This window comes from Alligator mississippiensis, chromosome 3, assembly GCF_030867095.1.
Source record: "Alligator mississippiensis isolate rAllMis1 chromosome 3, rAllMis1, whole genome shotgun sequence".
Lineage (NCBI taxonomy): Eukaryota > Metazoa > Chordata > Crocodylia > Alligatoridae > Alligator > Alligator mississippiensis.
In genome coordinates, this window is record NC_081826.1 from 91,483,949 (window position 1) to 91,504,654 (window position 20,706).

Sequence of the window (20,706 nt, forward strand, 5' to 3'; positions counted from 1 at the left end):
GTCTCTGCAGGAGCCACAGCCAGGCAGTGGTGTGCTGCAGGGCTGGGGCTGCTGTGGGGACACAGAGCCCAGACCCCTTCCCTGCAGCATCCCTGGCCCCACAGTGCACTGCTGCCTGGCCAGAGTGGCTGCAGGGACACAGAGCCCAGATCCCTTTTCCTAGCAGTCCCTGTGACCAGGCAGTGGCATGCTGTGGGGCCAGGGCTGCTGCAGGGACAGAGTCCAGGCTCCTTTCTCCTGAAGCCCTTCAGGTCTGGCCAGGAGGTTGGGGAAGGAAACCAGGGTTTCTCACCCTGCAGCAGCCCCATCCCCATGGTGCACCACTGCCTGGCTGGGAGGCCTGTGGGGAAGGGGTCTGGGGTCTCTCTCCCCCAGGTGCTGCTGTCACCAGCTGGTAGGAGGGGCAGGGTTAGGGAAAGAGGCCACTCTTGGCAGCCTCCTGGATAGCATGCAGAAATACCCTCCAGGGCCAGTACAGGAAGGCTATGAGCCATTCCCCGCCAACCCTTCCCTGCAACAATGAACATATCTTTGCTTTGCTCATGCTCTGACTTATATTGCCTTAAGTAAAGCATGATAGAGCACTTCCACAGGAGACTTTTTGAATGTCTGAACATAGCTTAAAAAAGTCAGGATGGAGCACAAGAAACGCATTGGTTTCATGAATACAAACATTTGGAAAAACCTGTGCAGTCTCAGAGCTACAGAAAAAGTATGGATTCTATATACCTTTTGCTCTTTTGCCTAGGACTGTGTTTTTTGATAATGCTGCATGAGAGCAGTGCACAGCATATTAGAGGAGGCAAGCAGAGAAGCAAAAGAAAGCAGGGAAACAGCATGGCCTCTAATTTGTATAGCAGTTCCCTCTACCCAAGCAGAGTTTCCTTGAAAAGACCCCCCACCTGGGAAATGTTCACCACAGTTTTGGAAAACAATATTCAGGGCTCACGAAAAATACTCAGAAATGAGAACCTTGTCGGAATCTACTGAAAGTGTGTTGCTGAAGGTGAGGTACTGCAGCTTAATTTTATTGCGTGCATCATTATCACCCACACAAACCTCTTGATGGATGGATGAATAATTCCTGTGTGGGGGAAAGCTGTGCTGAAGGATGGATTTCAAAGGCATAAATATCACCAACAATTATTTGGATCAGAAAAAAGACACTGCTGTCAACAACATCTGTATTTGGAAATATATTTAGTTTGAGATTAATAATTCTCATTGAGAATCATCCACACCAAGACACAAATTTGAACCCTAGGCAGAAGGGGCAGATCCAGAGGGTGGCATGGTCTCACGCCCTTTCCACTGGAGCTTGATGGCCCCAGTTCCCCACAGCCTCAGAAACCTGGGTCCCCTGGAGCAGTCTGGAGCAGCAGTTGGAGACTTTTTTAAGTCCTTGAAGCAGTGAAAAATCCCCACTCAACTCTGGGCCCTCTCTCCTTTCCCCTCCATCTTTGGTGACACCACTCCTCATCCTCTCTACTTACACCACTAGGTGCAGGAAGGGGAGGACTGCAGGAAGCAGCTGTGTGGGGAGCCACACTTGGCCAGGGGCAGCAGCAGTGGTGGCAGTGAATGGGCTTCCACTCCCTGCCCAGTTTCACTTTTCCCCACTGGCTGGGAGCAGGCCTAGGAAGAAGGAACGCACTCACAGCTGTTGTTGTCCTTGTCTGAGCCTGGCTCCCCATTCAGCCAGTCTTTGCATCCCTTGCTGAAGTGGGGCAGAAGTAGTCAGGACAGCAGCAGCGGTGGGCAGGTCTCTGCCTCCTGCACCAAGAGGCATAAGTAGAGAGGGCAAAGGAGAGGAATGGGCAGGAGGTGCTGCTAAGCATGGTGGGGAAGAAAGTGGGTTCTGAGGCAAGGGAGTATTCTTACCTGCTTAGGTAGGGGTGGGTATGCTGGCAGGGTGGGGAGCTGCTCTGGGGCTGGGGTCTTGTGGCGATGACAGAGTGCTCTCGAGTGGGGCAGAGCTGCAATCTGCTGCCCGCATGCCCTGAGCAGGGGTGTGCAGGCAGCAGATGACAGCTCTGCCCCGGCTCCAGACCATGCTGTCATTGCTGTGAGATCCCAGTCCCAGCTCCAGAGTAGCTCCCCATCCAGCTGCACGCCTTGCCAGCACAGGCCTCCATGGTAACCTTGGTGCTGCACCGTCACAACTCTGTTGCTCCTGGGGTCTCCATGGAAACAGGCCATAGCAATATGGGCAGGGGCTGCAGGGAAATAGTCCTGCCACCAGCCAGATCTGCCATTTTGCCCACCCCTGTGCTTAAGGGACTTAAAGTTCCCATCTGCTTTTCTCACAACATGGTCTGCCTGCCTCAATATCCTGGTTCTGCCTCTGATAGGCATTTGTATAAGTTTTCTTTGTTCTTCTATGTTAGCCTTTTAACTTAAGCAGGATGGTCTAACTTCTGAGTAGCTGGTGGATGCATGCCCCTCAGCCCCAGACCACATGTTAAGGAGGCTATGGGACCCTCAGGCCTTGATTCCCCTTCATCTACCATGCCCAAGGTGGGAGCAGGAAGAAGCTGGAGAAGAGAGGGGAATCCTATAGACCCCAATGGCAATTTCCGCAGGAGAGTGATAGGGGCCATAGGGTCCAGACTGGGAGCTGTGAGTTAAATCCCTGCAGGCTTCATGAGGCCTGCAGGCTGCAAGCTGGACAACCCTGATCTAGAACACTACTGTGATTCTACACAAGCAGCAAAAATGGTGAAATGACTTTTAAAATGTGTGACAGGAAAATCTTTAGCATAGTTTTCATTCTTTTCTATTCACATCTCTTGTTAATTTTACGCAGGAGTCAGTATATCTGATCAATTTCTCTCACAGTATGCTAAAAGGAAAATCTGAATGTCCAATCATACAATGCTTAGGTTTATTATCTATACGCTTGGTTGTGTAAAAAAGACTTGCCTTGTAACTATCTGTGAGATTGCTACTACATGTGCCTAAGTGTTTAATGTAGATTTAGATGTCTCTTTATATGAAAGGACAATAGCTGCAGGTACTCCTACCTATGAATCAGATCACAGCTATATTTCTGAAAAAAATAAGGTATGCAAAAAAACTGACGCACATGTATATTAACATATGTCTACTGATCATTAAGGTTGACCTCAAGATTGACTTCTGTCAGCTGAGAAGTGTGATTTGCCCTTTCCCCATTCACATTGCACCCTGTAGCCCGCATTAATTCCACCCACTTTATGTATTCTTAGTTCTTGAGCATGGCACTAAGATATATTCTAGTTTCCATTGCACCATATAAAGCAGAGTTCTTCTAGGAATCAGTCTGTGGATTACTTTGTTCTCCTTCTGGACATCTCTCTATCTCCAGATAATAGAGAGAGGAGGAGGGGTGCAGAAGGGTTGGAAGTCATCAACAGAGAATTGTAGCATCACTGGTGAAGGACTTTCTTTGCTTGAGGCCTGCAATGTGCACCTAAGTTCCAAACATACAACAGAAAGGGGTAGGCTAAAAGTAGTGGGGTTGACCTCATGTTACGCTGCATCCATTTATGTTGCTGTTACCACTGTATAGATTATATTATGTTGTCCATATATAACTTTATGATTTGGGACATGGTTTAGCCAGGCAACTGAGGCATGCATTTATAGGCAAGAGGGCAGCACTGCTAAATATCTCTTGCTGGTGTGCCATAGCAGCAAGAAGAACTGACACTCCCAGACACAGGTAGAAGAAAATATTATAGAGTTGAGCATACAGGGCTCATCAGTGAGCCTCATACCAGATGCCCCAGGTAACAACATTTCTGGAGGATTCTGAAACTCAGGAAGAATTGGGACAATGCTGATGTGGCTGAGGAGGGGCTGCCTTCAATCTATTTTAAGGGCTAGCTGTGGCTGGGGTCTTCAGATTTTTCCCACACTAGAGAAGGGTCCAAGTCCCAAGCAGCCAGGACTGGCAGAATCAGCAGAAAAACTGTTTTCTGGAGATAATGGCAGGATGAGGCTAGGTGGTAGCCAGATGAGCATGTAAGAAACTTTATTTATTTTTTTGTTCTGTCTTTAAATTTATGGTCATTTGTGCTTGTAAAATTCCCTTCTCCCACATAATAGATCTTTTTATTGTTTTGTGTCCTCACTGATTGCCTATAGAAAGACTAAACTCTGGGAAAGTGAAATTCCAGGCTAGCCCATTCTAAGGAAAGAGGGACGTAAAATTTCTTTCACAACCCAAAAGGAAGCCACCTGGAGCTAGTAGAGATTCCCCTGCTGCAGTTGTGAGATCCAACCTAATGGCAGTGGAAGTAAGGCTTGCATAAATAAGGAGTTATACCCAAGCAACCTTGATCTGTTCCTTGGGACAAGCAGTGGGGAGAAACTAGAGACTCTGAAAGTACCCAATGGATGGGTTTGTGACAGGCAGGTTTAGGCTTGAGTATGGTCCTAATGGCCAGTACTGGCTATTGGTGTAGAAACAGCATGAGAGTCTGGGGGGAAGGAAAAGGAGCAAGATTTTTGCTTCTTGCTATAAAGATATAAAAGACTGATATAATGGACCCAAATCACTATACTATAACTGAAGTTATATGTTGGTGTCACTTCATTTATTTGAAACCTATCATTTTCATGGTGCTCCTGTTATCAATCAAGGACTCTTCAATAATTAAATTTTATACTTGCCTCTCTCTCCCTATTAAAGGAAAACCTATATTATTTTGAGGGGTTATACCATAAAACCACTCTCTTTACTTCTAGCACTCTGTATATGTTGCAATACAGTTTAGTTCTTATTTTTTTCTGAAACCACACTCTATGGGTTAGCAGTGATTTGACTTACCTGTGTTGAGGAGTGTTGGTGCACTATATTTATCTGAAAGTATATAATTACTTATTTATTAAGACTTAATGTACACAAGCAGCTACACTTGCAAAAATAAGTTTTTGATACACTACTGTTTTATACAAGAGGAAGAGCTTTTCAGTGATGCAAAAGTGATATATCAATATTTAGTGTAATGTGCATGTATGCAGATAAGCATAGAAGTGGCAGGGTAAGATATTATATAAGCAAGTAGTTATCCGCTGGTTATGCAGGGCTGTTTTGAGGGTGTTGTTTACTCTGTATGTCAAGCACTGGTGCAGTGTCATTTTAACTCCAGGTCATTATTTATTTTTTAGCCAGCAAGATAGCTAACACCCCAGAGGTACTTGTACCAATCTTGTAACTACTGAGATTTGCTTTGTATCGCACTTTTCTTGCATTTTTTTCAGATACATTTCAAATATAGAGTTTTTTTATTTGATATCCTTAGATGTCACTCCACCTTCTTGCAAGGAGATAGACTGGGCTGGTGGGGGAGGGGAACACTACCTAGAGAGGTTAACATATTCTATTTTCAAGCCTAGTTTTTCTAGTATCTTATGAATGCATTTGCAATAATTGTGCTACTTGCACCTGGGCACATTTCTTATCAATTAAAAAGAAATAAAATATGTAGGGGGAAATTCCTTCATTTAATATCTTCTAATATTAGAAGACCATTCCCCAAGTCCTTTAGTAGTTAATGGGTACGAGAAAGTTTACTTCCACAGTCTGACTTCGGATTTATCTGGTACATCCTGTGATACTTTTTCTTGTGTTGTAACTGTGTTTCTTGGAGCATATGTACCAATGCCATTTTGTCAAATGTTTAATATTTTGATCAGATTATCCACCCTATACAATTTACAGTTATGACATCAAATGGGCTTCTCATCTGTTTTTAGGGCTGTGCTAAATTCTGTTCTGTTAATTTCCCTTTGACCATTAGATGTCTTTCTTTCCCTTTTATTAAAGTCTCATTGCAATTGTGTACCTTCATTTGTCTCATAACTGTGCAGACACTTTTACATTACATATCAATATTAGTTTATTATGAGTCAGCTTCCCCAGAGGTATCTATTGTACAATTTTAATTCTCCTCTTACCATAGTACCATATTTACTCAAATATAAGACAAGGTTCTTTTCTACAGTCAGCATGTGGAGAAAAGCCCCTTGTCTTATAATCGCATAAAAGGAAACCACACTAAGTACACTGTCTATCATTAAAAAGCTGCCAAAAGTAGCATGTGTGCAGTAATGGAAAACAATTTTGAAGCTGATTAAATAGAACCAACACTGAACATGACTATAACACATATGGCCCATGCTGGGCAAACAATGATAGGAACTATTTTTGCGCCCCTTAAAAAATAGGCAGTTGCTCCACTGGTCCTGGAGGTACTGCAATACAAGGCTAGCTCTCAGAGAGGCCAGAACAAGCTCTGGCACTCTCTCTGGGTGCTAACAATAGGCTAGTATAGCCCATTTAAATAAGATATATGCTAATTCACATTGTGTGCAGTCCCCTCAGCACTGACTCTTTTTCCAAGTCATGGTGAACCACAATCTTGAATACTTTTTGACTTCTCCTTCACTCCCGCAGCTAAGTTGCACCTTTCTTTCCCATTTCCATTAATTCCTGTTTCTTCACTATCCTTAACTGTCTGGCAAATATTATGAAACAGGATGCAAAACACTTTATCCAGAATCCCTCTGTCACCCTCTTTCTCAGCCTGTTGCATATGATTAGTGTGGCCCTGCCCTCCACAAGGTGAAGACAGACTAGGCTGCCCTGTGCCTCATCTGCATATAACTGTGTGGAGGAACCCTGGATTTGTGATAAAAACACCCAGTTCCAGTCATGGGGGAGTTAATTAGTACATGGATCTTTTGCAGGGGGTATATGGAGTACACACATATAGTGAGCAATGCTAAGCTGTGGGGTCGCCTGGCCCCCCAGATATATTTTTCCTGGTAGCAGTGGGAGGGGGATATATTCACAGCAAAACTCCAAAAATTAGATTTTATACCTGGAAAATTAGAACAAATTTATAAATTTTCCATATATGGAATCTAATTATTGGGGGTTGTCTTATATTCAGGGTCATCTTGTATCTGAATATGGTACCCAAGCCCCAGTTTTAAATCATTAATCCTTATGCGATACTTTGTAGTCATAGATTTTTTTCCCCCCTTCATGTACACAGTAGATATCTATTTAAAAATAAAGGTAGGTGGATTAAGTTAATCTTTCCCTTTGCTGTTTCTAGAACATGACAAAGGGGTTGCCTATCTAAGACATTTTTCCTCCCCCCTCTTTTTTTTTTGGTACTTTTTATTTGGTGCTGTAGGGCCAATCGCTCCCAACAGTATTTCTAATACCAGATGCCATCTTGCCATAAGGTTCTTGTGACTGCAAGAACAATGCAGAAAACACCACATATTCTTCTGACTCGCTTGCTTTTTCAGTAGTGCTTTTCTGCTATATGGTTTAATCCTCAAGGCCAGAGTTTGTATGCATACATATTAATGCTCTTTGGCTCCTATCACACTGGTATCAAAGTTTAAGTGGAATCTTGGGCCCAATATTGGCTCATTCATGGCATACATAATCAGGGCTAACGGAGAGGGAATGAGGAGAAGTAATGGTGGACTCTTCAAGGTAAGCAAGAAACATACAAGAATAGGTTAGGAGGATCTCTCAGAGTTTGCATTGAGGAGTTTGTTAATTACAGATTATCCTTCCTAATTTCTCTGAAATTAAGCTCATACTCATCCAAGATCATCTGCCTTCCACTAACCTTGCATTCTCCTTGTACCTGGAAATAGCTTAATGGATACTGGGACAGTTGGACAGTATCTGGCAACATATTTCATAGATTTCATAGACATTAGGGCTGGAAGGGACCTCAAAGATCATCAAGTCCTGCCCTCTGCCCCAAGGGCGGGAAATCAGAGAGGGTCAAAGGATCCCAGCAAGATAAGCATCCAAACATTTCTTGAATGAGTCCAGAGTAGGTGCCTGCACCACTTCTGGAGGGAGTCTATTCTGGGTCTTGGGGGCTTGGACAGTAAAGAAATTTTTTCTTATGTCCAGCCTAAAATGATCTTGGAGGAGTTTATGACCATTGGTCCTTGTTTTTCCTTGGAGTGCTCTGGTGAACAGACATTCTCCCAGGTCCTGATGGACATCCCTTATGTACTTATAAGCAGCCACCAGATCCCCCCTGAGACTGCTCTTTTCCAGGCTGAAGAGTCTCATGACTCTCAGCCTGTCATCATAAGGCTTACTCTCTTGCCCTCTGATCATGTGCGTGGCTCTCCTCTGGACTCTCTCAAGCTTCTTGACATCTTTCTTGAATTGTAGACTCCAGAATTGGATGCAATACTCCAGATATGGCCTCACCAAGGCCGAGTACAGAGGGAGGATCACATCCTGAGATTTACCTGACAAGCATCTATGGATGCAAGCCAGAGTTTTGTTTGCTTTACCAGCTGCGACATCGCATTGGTGGCTCATGTTCATCTTGTGGTTAATCATGACCCCCAAGTCTCTTTCAGCAGTGGTGCTAGCAAACGTAGCACTGCCGAGCCTATAAGTATGCTGTTGTTTTTTTTTGCCGAGGTAGAGTACCTTACATTTATGGTATTGAATGTCATCAGGGCTGTATCCACCCACTTACTAAGTTTATCCAAGTCAGCCTGGATCACTAACCTGTCCTCAGGTGTGGATGCTATGCCCCAAAGTTTAGTGTCATCGGCGAACTTAGCCAGTGAGCTTCTGACACCAATGTCCACATCGTTGATAAAGATGTTAAAGAGAACCAGTCCAAGGACAGAGCCTTGGGGAATGCCACTGGTCATGGAGCACCATAATGATTCGCTACCATCAACCACTACTCTCTGGGTCTGACCTCGGAGCCAATTTCCCAGCCATTGGACTGTGGTGTAGCCGAGGTGACAGTTGGCCAATTTTTCCATGAGGAGGTCATGGGACACTAGATCAAAGGCTTTTTAAAAATCCGGATATATGAAGTCAATCTCTTTTCCCTTGTCCAGGTGATATGTCACCTGGTCATAGAAGGAGATGAGATTGGTCAGGCAAGACCTACCTGCAACAAACCCGTGCTGGCTGTCCCTCAGGATGTTACCCTCAGCCAGCTTATCCAGAAGGGTCTCCTTGATGATATTCTCCAGAATCTTACCAGGGACTGAGGTCAAGCTGATTGGCCTGTAATTCCTGGGATCATATTTCATGGGTAGGACACTGGACTGGAACTCAGGAAACCTGGGTTCTGTTCCTATCTCACTGCATGACCCTTATCTCATCTGTGCCTAAGTTTTTTCATTTTTTAAATTGTGATGATAATGCTTGCCACTCTTATAAAGATCTTTGAGATGAAATATTTAATTCTGTTAGTCATCATTAACATTCCTGAGTCCATTTCAAACATTTAAAGATAAAAAATGTTTATTTTATAGGTTTCAATGGGGACATTTGACTCTGTAAAAAATCACAGTGTGTGTTGGTTGAATTGAATGATTCTTAAAATTGAATGCAGAGAAGATGGTTTTGCTTTAAAAGACTAATAAAAACAGTCTAAAGAAAAAAAAATCTGAACTGTGACCTCACTGGGTGTAGTGATAGAAGGTATAATTTAAAGATGATCCCTAACTAAGGAGACTGAATTGGTAATTGGGTGATAGTCCCTCAGTTAAAAAAGTCAGTTAGTTAAACCAAGGGTCTGCAATGGTCACTTACTGCTCTATGGTTAAAGATTGTTGTTGTTCTTCTCATTCATGTATTCCTCTGTTTATTGAACCCAGTGATCACTATATGGTGTCAAAAATGGTAAATGAGAAAGAAATTAAAAAAAACCCCTGAGTTTGAAACTGAAAAAGAAGTTGGAAGCTGAGACCAAATGGAGTATTGCAACCATGTGGAAGGACAAGGACCTCTGCAAGTGACTTGACTGCACAATTATGTAACATAACAGTTAGTCATGGAAGTTTTACAACAGCCACCTGCCCTTCTGATATTGGGCAATATAGCAGAGACCTGGAGGGGAGTCAGAGAAAGGTTTGAGTGGTGTCTAGCAGTCATAGGGGCAGAAGAGAAAAATAACAGAGTCAAATCCTCAATCTTCTTGTATATCATGGGGAAAGAAGCCGCGGTAGTTTATAACACCTTTACCTCCAAAAAAGGTCAAGAAATGAAATTAAATATAATACTCTCTAAATATGATGGATAATGAATGCCTAAAAAGAGTGAGACTTTGCAAGACACAATTTTGTATGTGCAAACAAGAGCAAAGTATAGATCAGTAAGCCTCCCGGGTCCCATATAGCTGAGCTGGTAGGGAGCCGTGCTCCTGAGCCGCGCAGCGCAAACAGAGCGTGCCGGCGTTTCCGCCGGCGTTCACGCCGGCGGGCGGGCAGGAAGGGTCAGGAGAGAGACTCCTGTACGGGTAGGGCATAGACACCACACAGATCTACAAACAGCAGCTTAGAATGGTGTCGACGAGGAGTGCTGCTAGGGCCTCTGCCCAGGGGTACAAGGCTAACTGGGGCTGGTCTGAGGCCTCCACCCAGACCGAGCCCATGGGGGAGCTGATGTCCGCCTACCTCCTGGCCTGTGGGGGATCCCCAGCAGGGCCAGAGGGGGCAGAGATTGGGGGCCCCCACACCTGTCCGGCAGGTGCCCATCTTAGGGATCTGGAGGCACAGGTGAGGGAGCTCCGGGAGGAGGTTAGCAGGCTGAGGGGTATCAGGGAGGCGGAGGATGAAATTGACAGTTATTTCCTTTCCCTGCAGGACCAGGCACCCAAGGAAGAAGCAGCCCAGGGAATGCCCTCCACAGCAGAGTGGCAGATGGTCACATCCAGGACTGGAGCTGCTTGCAGCGAACAGGTACCAGTTCCTCCTGTCCAACTGGAGAACAGGTACGAGGCCCTGGCGACCCTGCAGGACATGGAAGGGGAAGAGGAAACACTTGGGCAGGAAGAAACACCACATTCTTCACGCTCCGAACAGGTCAAGAGATCCAAGCAGACCCAGAGGAGGAGGCGACGAGTGCTCGTCATAGCCGACTCCATCCTGAGAGGTACGGAGGGGCCAATCTGTTGCCAGGACCCCTCAACACGAGAGGTATACTGCCTGCCCGGAGCAAAGATTCGGGATGTGAAGGAGGTAATCCAGGCCAGGATCAAGCCCACCGACAACTACCCCATGGTCCTAGTCCATGTGGGTACTAATGATGCAGCCAGGAGAACCCCCGATCACCTGATGGCGGACTACACTGCTCTGGGCAGCGTGCTGAGGGAGTTTGGTGCACAGGTGGTATTATCCTCCATCCTACCAGTGAACGGACGCGGAAGACGGCATGAGAACTGCATCCGAGAGACCAACTGGTGGCTTCGGCAGTGGTGTCTCGAGGCAGACTTCGGCTTCCTGGACAACGACCAGCACATCACGATGAGGGACATGCTCAGTTGGGATGGGCTTCACCTGTCCCCCAAAGGTAAGTGTGTGTTTTCTTCTAGGTTGGCGGATCTCCTCCGGCGGGCTTTAAACTAGGCTTGCCGGGGGCAGGCGAAGATGAGGGCGGGGGAAGCTGTGGACCACCAAACCATGTGGCACCCACAAGGACAGCCCAGCCTGAAGAAAGAGAACATTGGGAACCTGCAAGATGTGGCGCAGCCAACACTACGGCACAGGTAAGAATCGAGAAGGTAAGAAAGAAGGGGCCCCTTGGGACTCGGAGCGGGGGGGGCAGCAAAGGCACCTGTCGCAGGGCTCAAGTGCCTATATACTAATCCTAGGAGCATGGGAAACAAGCAGGATGAACTAGCGCTCCTGCTTGCACAAAACACCTACGACTTAGTAGGGCTAACGGAAACCTGGTGGGATTCGTCCCACGACTGGGCGGTACATATTGAGGGTTATAGATTGTATAGAAAGGACAGGGTGGGGAAAAAAGGGGGAGGGGTTGTGCTCTATGTCAATGAGCAATGTACGTCAACACTCATCAAGACGGAATCCAAGGATGAGGAAGTAGAAGGATTGTGGGTTAGGCTGCATGGGGGGCAAGGAGAAAGGGATTTGGTGGTAGGGGTCTGCTACAGACTCCAACATCAAGGGGAAGAAATAGATGCAGGGCTCCTGAGGCAGCTCACAGAGACCATAAAAGCTAAAGAGGCGGTAGTCATGGGGGACCTAAACTACCCAGACATCTGCTGGGAGACACAGACCGCAAAATCCCACCGCTCACGCAGGTTTCTAACCTGTGTACAAGACCTCCACCTGACACAGGAGGTACATGGTCCCACTAGAGGGAATGCCATACTGGATCTGGTATTGGCAACGGGGGATGACATGTTAGGGGACCTACAGATCGGTAGCCATCTGGGGGACAGTGATCACCTAATAATAGAATTCACCATAAGACGTCAAGTGGGTAAGGTAACTAGTAGGGTGAAAGTACTAGACTTTAGGAGAGCTGATTTAAGTGAACTCAGGCGATTAGTCAAGGACGCACTGCAGAGTAGGAGTTTTGAAATGATGGGAGCCCAAGAAGGGTGGCTGTGCCTTAAGGAAACGATCCTTCGGGCACAAAGCGAGACGATCCCCATGCGGGATAAAAGAGGGAAAGGGGCCAGGAGGCTTCCCTGGCTGACCGCAGAAATCCAGGGCAGCCTAAGGGCCAAAAGGGGAGCACATAAAAAGTGGAAACAGGGAGAGATCACCAAAGACGAATATACCTCCTCTGCTCGTGCTTGTAGGGAGGCAGTTAGACGGGTCAAAGCTACCATGGAGCTGAGGATGGCATCCCAAGTAAAGGACAACAAGAAATTGTTTTTTAGATATATAGGGAGTAAAAGGAAGGCCCAGGGAGGAATAGGACCCCTGCTAAATGGGCAGAAACAATTGGTGATGGACAGGGGGGACAAGGCTGAACTCCTCAACGAGTTCTTTGCCTCAGTGTTCCTAAGCGAGGGGCACGACAAGTCTCTCACTGGGGTTGTGGAGAGGCAGCAGCAAGGCGCCAGACTTCCATGCGTAGACCCTGAGATAGTGCAGAGTCACTTGGAAGAACTGGATGCCTTTAAGTCGGCAGGCCCAGATGAGCTCCGTCCGAGGGTGCTGAAGGCACTGGCCGACATCATTGCAGAGCCACTGGCGGGAATATTTGAATACTCGTGGCGCACGGGCTAAGTCCCGGAGGACTGGAAAAGGGCCAATGTGCTCCCCATTTTCAAGACGGGGAGGAAGGAGGACCCGGGCAACTATAGGCAGTCAGTCTCACCTCCATCCTTGGCAAAGTCTTTGAAAAAATTATCAAGGCTCACATTTGCGAGAGCCCGGCAGGACAAATTATGCTGAGGGGAAACCAGCACGGGTTCGTGGCAGGCAGATTGTGCCTGACCAATCTAGTCTCTTTTTATGACCAGGTTACGAAACGCCTGGACACAGGAAGAGGGGTGGATGTCGTATACTTAGACTTCAGGAAGGCCTTCGATATGGTATCCCACCCCATACTGGTGAACAAGTTAAGAGGATGTGACTTGGATGACTACACAGTCCAGTGGGTGGCGAATTGGCTGGAGGGTCGCACCCAGAGAGTCATGGTGTATGGGTCGGCTTTGACCTGGAAGGGTGTGGGCAGTGGGGTCCCTCAGGGCTCGGTCCTTGGACCAGTACTCTTCAATGTCTTCATCAGCGACTTGGACGAGGGAGTGAAATGTACTCTGTCCAAGTTTGCAGATGACACAAAGCTATGGGGAGAAGTGGACACGCTGGAGGGCAGGGAACAGCTGCAAGCAGACCTGGACAGGTTGGACAAGTGGGCAGAAAACAACAGAATGCAGTTCAACAAGGAGAAATGCGAAGTGCTGCCCCTAGGGAGGAAAAATGTCCAGCACACCTACAGCCTAGGGAATGACCTGCTGGGTGGCACGGAAGTGGAAAGGGATCTTGGATTCCTAGTGGACTCCAAGATGAACATGAGTTGTCAGTGTGACGAAGTAATCAGAAAAGCCAATGGCACTTTATCGTGCATCAGCAGATGCATGACGAATAGGTCCAAGGAGGTGATACTTCCCCTGTATCAGGCGCTGGTCAGACCGCAGTTGGAGTACTGCGTGCAATTCTGGGCACCGCAATTCAAGAGGGATGCGGATAACCTGGAGAGGGTCCAGAGAAGGGCCACTCATATGGTTAACGGCCTGCAGACCAAGCCCTACGAGGAGAGACTAGAGAAACTGGACCTTTTCAGCCTCCGCAAGAGAAAGTTGAGAGGTGACCTTGTGGCTGCCTATAAGTTCATCACGGGGGCACAGAAGGGAATTGGTGAGGATTTATTCACCAAGGCGCCCCCGGGGGTTACAAGAAATAATGGCCACAAGCTAGCAGAGAGCAGATTTAGATTGGACATTAGGAAGAACTTCTTCACAGTTAGAGTGGCCAAGGTCTGGAACGGGCTCCCAAGGGAGGTTGTGCTCTCCCCTACCCTGGGGGTCTTCAAGAGGAGGTTAGATAAGCATCTAGATGGGGTCATCTAGACCCAGCACTCTTTCCTGCCTATGCAGGGGGTCGGACTCGATGATCTATTGAGGTCCCTTCCGACCCTAACATCTATGAATCTATGAAAGAGGATGAGTAAGACTGTGCTTTTGGGAATTTGACAGAATCTCTGGGCCTTGTTACATGTTTCTTAGCACATGCTAACTGAGTATACAATGCCAGTGCCCAAGTGTTTAAACAGTAAAGCATGTGCTAAGTGCTATTGTAGTGTAGTAAAATTAGGCCTCTTTCAGTGAGTATCTCCAGATTGTATTATTTAATATGTGTTGAGCTAACACTGAATTGGTCCACAAAGGTAATATGATTAGGAGGCTCTGGTCCAGTGGTGGAAGTAATAGAATTCTGACAGAGCTGTTTGTCAGACTCCCAGGTTCCTTGTTAGTTCAAGGCTCCTTGTTGGTCCACCTCCTGTGTTGTGTGGGGGTTTGGACCAGCTCCTGTACCATGCCAATATCATTCCCAGCTCTGCACTGCACCGGACCCCTGAAATGGCTCCTATGCAGTGCAGGGGCTAGGTGCCAATGTCACTCCCAGTCCCCACACTGCCCAAGAGCCTTGAACCAATTCCCGTACAGCCTGGGGCTGAGACCAGTTCCCCAGCAGCAGTGTTTCTCCTTACACCATGCCAGAGTATTGAATTGACTCTGGTGGAATCCCAGGGCTTGGACCAAAAATCAGCTGATCTTCAGTCTCAGCCCTGGTATTCCACCAAAACTGGTTCAAGACTCCACCTGGTACTATGATCTATAGTTAGATACTAGTAAGCATAAAACTTTCTAAGTCATATTAATGCTTACTATGCTCTAAATACAATACCTACTAAGTGTAATATGAAACTAGGCTCTCTGATTAGAGATAGATTACTCCGACACCAGTATCAGCTTTCTATATACCACAGTCCACATCCAGGATGGCACCATACAAACCACTATAAACAAAGAACCCACAGACCACCATACTTATGTTCACAAGACCAGCAATCATCTAAACACACCAAAACAGCTGTTGTCTACAGCCAGGTGCTCACATACCCACTGCATATGCTCAGATCAGAACACCCAGGATACCAACCTGTGCAGTGTAAAATCTGCCTTTATAGAACAAAGATACTCCAGTAGAGAAACACATTGTATATTTGAAAGAGGTATCCAGATACCTTGCAGTAACCTTCTACAATACACAAAGAAATCCCCCGGGACCACACACCCATGGTGGTCACCTACCATCCTACACTGGAACCAATCAGAAGAATCACCAATCAACTAGGCTAAGGATAGACATTCAAAAAGCCTGACCTTGAATTGATTCAATCTTTGCAGGTTAGTCTAACCTGGCTAGGCTAAATCAGTTTTGTAACCAGACAGACATCCCAGAAATGTAGGCCCATGCCTGCAGTGGCTCAGGCTAGAAGCCGGGGTGGGGGGGTACTAGAGCAGCCCTCCCTTGGCTTCCACAGGGCTGAGCTGAGGTGGGGCATGGCCAGGCCCCGGCAGGATGCTCTGATTAGTCCCCCACCTCCTAAGCTTCTCTCCATTAACAAATGGAACTCTTCTTAAACAGCTCTTCCAAAAAAGGACATTAAGCTACCTGTTGATTAGCTCCAAAAAGCCTGTCTGCCTGTCATCTCCCACAACTCAAACAGTAGCCAACATGTGGTCTCCTAGCTAATGCTGAGGCATCTGCGTAAGGCAGAGGGGAGGGGGAAATAATCCCTGCTTAGCAGGGAAAAGTGAGGCAGATGCTCTGCACCTGCAAGTCTTTGCCAGAGTTCCAGCCAGGGAGCAGAGGGGAGGGGCCAGCCCTGCTGTGGAGTAGAGAACCCCGCCTAGCTCACAGAGCATTGCAGGATGCTGGGGATGTCTGGTTTATCTTAAACCAGCAAGGAGTCTGGGACAGACATTGCATAAACCGGTTTGACCCAAATCATTTAAGTCTGATACTACATTCAACCAGGTTCATCTCAAACTGGTTTTAGTCATTTTCAAACTGGTTTATGTGCACTGAACATCTGTTCTGTTATGGGTTTAAACCAGTTCCTTATCACTTAAACGGGTTTCTGTGTAATGTCTTTCCCTAGGCCTAAAGACTTTACTCAATAAAAATCAAACCTTGAGAGAAATATTCCCAGCCCTTCTGCTCCTGGCTTTCAAACAGCCTCCCAGCCTTGCCCCACTCAAAAGCAAACTCTCCACTGCCCAATAAACATCAAGTGGAACACAACCTTACCTTGGCAAGAAATTTTTAACCTATCAGCAAATCTCCACTGCCACTTCTATCAACATCATCCATAAAGAAACCATCAGATTCCATGCTTCCTATACATGCCTTTCCCAAAATGTGATATACCTGATTCAATGTACCAAATGCCCTTATGGCAACTATGTGGATGAAACTAAACAGCAACTATGCAAGAGAATGAATCTGCACAGAAAAAATATAAAAGACAGAGACATACACTCACCATTAGGAGCACATTTCTCACAGAACAAACATTCTGTCTCTGACCTCATTATCATCATGCTCAAGGGAAATTTACCCTGAACTGTTAAAACATGAACTTGGGAACAAAATTCGTAAGCTTGCTGGACACTGAGAACTAAGGACTAAACATCTGTACCAGGAGGACAGCCACCAGGAGATGGGGGATTCGGCTCCCCCCCCCCCATGGTGGGACAGGGAACAGGACAGCCCACCACTACACAAAAAGTCCTGAAACCAGGGAAAACTTACCTGTTGCAGGAGGAGAGGAGGTAGCACTAAACAGCTGCACAGTTTGTGAGCTGCGCCTATTTCTGGCTTGAGCCCGCACAGGTGGCTGACACCATCCCCGGATGCCGCCCAGCCAGGATAACAGCTGGCATCAAGGGAGACACCAGGGAGGCACAGCAGGAGGCATACACCGAGGATACTTCCTACACTGGGCATTCACAATGCCGGTGTGTAGCATGGGACATGGAGTTGGAGCAGCAGAGGGAGGTCCCCAGGAGGGGAGAGGATGATGTCGAGGGATGACAAAGATCATAAAGCATTGCATCCGTGAGTGGGAAGGGGATGGGCCAGGACCCTTCCCCAGACTACTGTTGAAATGTTTTCTTTTTGTTTGTTATTTCATTGTTTCACCCCTTGCTGATGGGGATCAGCCCCGAGAGGCCCTGAGGTAAGGGCAGGGGCAGAGGTGGCACCCCAAAGGTAGAAGTGGCTGAAGGGCTGCAGCCAGCAAACAGGCTTAGCCAAAGGTCCATCAGGAAGCTGGGGGCAACTCAAGATACCCCAGGAATGCAGAGGCTGAGACGAAACATCCCCTCCCTCCCCACGAGAGGGGTGGGAAGAGACAACATTGGAGGGCGAGTCTTGTGAACACTGAGGGCCATCCTAGAGGCTGGTGTGTGGATGGGTTGTAAGGGAGGTGGAACCCCATGGATACCCACTGAAGGTTGCAGTCAATCTGAGTGAGCCCACTGAAGGGGAGCCGATCAGTGAAAATATCGAAGTCATGGCAGGCAAGTCTCTGGGCTTTCCTCGGGGTGATCGTGGGGTCATTTAGAGGTCGCTGGAATCCATGCAGTGGCCAATACCTGGCGCATGTGCCAAGGTGGCTCATAAGCATATTTTTGAGACCAGGCAGGTACAACATTGATATTGGATTTATAGCCCAATATAATTTATTGAAATCCTGAATTCTTTCCACAAAAGGAAAGTGAGATTGACCCCCCTTCCCACTTTTGATAGGCCTTGATTTCCCAGTAATTACCTTCTTTTCTTGTGCTAATTGTGTCTGCTCCATCTGACAATTTCTCTTAGCCCCTCCCCTATGCTGTATTTCATTTGCTGTACTTAGCTTCCTGTAATCAGAGACCTGAGAAAGAATGTTTTACATTCAAAAGCTTGTCTAACTATCCCAGTACATAGTTGGTCCAATAAAAGATATCACCATAAGAAATCCCTGCTTCTTGCAGGATTATTTGATTTGCAGACACTGTATTACAAGAAAAAATACTGCATTAGGGAGATTTATCCCTAGAAAAGACTAGAGACAGACCGAGGGGCTGCAGTGGTTGCTTACTGCTCTACAACTAACAGAGTTAATTCATGCATTAGCAGATGCATCATGCATTAGATGCCTCACAAACAGGTCCAGGGAGGTGATGCTTTCCCTCTATGCGGCACTGGTCAGGCCACAGTTGGAGTACTGCATCCAGTTTTGGGCACTGCACTTCAAGAGGGATGTGGAGAATCGTGAGAGAGTTCAGAGGAGGGCCGCTCATATGGTCAGAGGCCTGGAGGCAAGGCCCTATGAGGAGAGATTGAGGGACCTAGATCTCTTCAGTCTTCACAAGAGAAGGCTGAGAAGTGATCTTGGGACTGCCTATAAATTCATCAGGGGAGGGCAGTAGGGAATAGGAGATGCTCTATTTACTAGGAAACCCCCTGGAGTAACTAGGAACAATGGCCACAAATTGACGAAGAGCAGACTTAGGTTGGACATTCAAAAGAACTTCACAGTAAAGGTTGCCAGAATCTGGAATGGGCTTCCAAGGGAGGTGGTGCTCTCCCCTACTTTGGGGGTCTTTAAGAGGAGACTGAACAAGCACCTAGTTGGGGTCATCTGACCCCAGCACTCTTTCCTGCCCAGGGCAGGGGGTCAGAGTTGATGACCTAGTGAGGTCCCTTCCGACCCTAATATCTATGAATCTATGAGCTAGTCTAAGGGAAAATGGTGCCCTGGGGAAACTTGTATGGGTGATGGCGGTGGGGACAGAGGAACTGCCCTGCATGGATGAGCCAGGGGTGCATGAAGGGACCCTATGGGGTTGGGGGACAGTGGTTGGGCTCAGCTGGTGCCTGCTGGGCTCAGCTGGGCACTGCTACACCTGACCATGGTGCCCTGGATGGTTGCCAACATTGCCTATCCCTAAGGCCAGCTCTGATGACTCTAGATTGTTGCTTTCAATCATGTATGTCTCTGTTTATTGAATTCTGTGGTTGCTACACTGAGATAGTTAATGATTCAAATTAGTTTGGCAAAGGAATTTGGAATAGACAATCAGTGCTTTGATATTTTTTAATATAGTAAACAGTAACATAATAACTGTATGGATGTTTAGAAGCCTTGAGAAATTACATCATTGAACCCATCAGAAGCATTGGATGGAATTCTAAAATTACTAGAAATGTAATTTAAAACATTAAATCTGACCAGTGTCAAATGATAGGGCTTTTCAAAGTAAGAAACCCAAATTTGGACTCACATCACTGTTCTTGGTTTATTGTTACAGAATGTGGTTTTATCATTCACTTCATATACAGCAAAAGCTCCGTTATCCATCACCCATGGGAAATGGGGGGTGCCAGATAACCAAATGTGCTGGTTATCTGAGAGGCATATTTGCCTGGTCGGACAAAGATGCCTCTCCTGCCGTGTCCACATCTCAGATTAACCGTGCCGCCCCTCCTGCCCCTCCCCTGGTGTCAGTGTGCTGGGAGAAAGGGGGGGGGGAGGGGGGCTCCACGCAGGCTGCTTTACCCTGTGCCGGCTGCTTTCCTCTGGGCTGTGGGATTCGACAAAACCAGAAGTCCCACTTCTGGTTTCCCTTTTGCCACATCAACCAGCATGCCAGTTAATAGAGCATGCCGGTTAATGAAGTGATGGTTAACACGGCTTTTACTGTAGCAGGTATATAGTGATAAATCAACATGTTTGTTATAAATGGCGAGGAAGGCATATTCAAAATCAGAAAAGCTTTTCCAGAAAAGGTTCAGATAATTAACTAAATGTACATGATGGCAGCAGGTATATTTTATCATTATATCACTTTAGCCCTTTTCTTTTATGAATAGTGCACTGTAGAAGATATTTTACAAGTTTGGCCTTGTTCTGGTCTTTTCACAAGAAACAGTAGCTACTTCAATCAGGCCCTTCATACTAGTACCTCAAGGGAAGATGAAAAGACATGCAGGTGCCTATAGATGTGTGGGAAGGCTGCCCCAATGCACTTGTATTTATGTATTTATAACATGTCAGAGAAAACTTGATTAATCGATTAACTTGATTAGTTGAGTCTGCTGCAGTATGCTAATTAGCACACTCTAGGAGCCTCCTTGTCTCATGTATCAGCATCCCTGCACTTCAAAATGGTGGCAAGGGCACTTTAACTAAAGCTCATTCAATGAGATTTAGTTAAAGTGCCCCCACAGCAATTTTGAAGCATGGGGACACTGATACACGAGATGCTGTGGGCGCTTTAACTAGAGTGGCTCTCAAAGCCACTCTAATTAAAGCGGCCT

General features: G+C 46.6%; 1 protein-coding gene and 1 long non-coding RNA gene across 9 annotated transcripts in view; one reads left to right on the forward strand and one right to left on the reverse strand.

The window, feature by feature from the left end:
* Nucleotides 1-20,706, reverse strand: part of DLGAP1 (DLG associated protein 1) — a 735,970-nt gene that overhangs the window by 344,075 nt on the left and 371,189 nt on the right. The gene's annotated exons all lie outside the window — the stretch shown is intronic.
* LOC109283881 (uncharacterized) overlaps nt 1-20,706 on the forward strand; it is a 72,538-nt gene that overhangs the window by 45,310 nt on the left and 6,522 nt on the right. For all 3 annotated transcript variants that reach the window (XR_009460765.1, XR_009460764.1, XR_009460763.1), the window contains exons 2-3: nt 10,654-10,781; nt 10,873-11,555. This is a non-coding gene — a long non-coding RNA (uncharacterized LOC109283881). The remainder of the gene's footprint in view (nt 1-10,653; nt 10,782-10,872; nt 11,556-20,706) is intronic.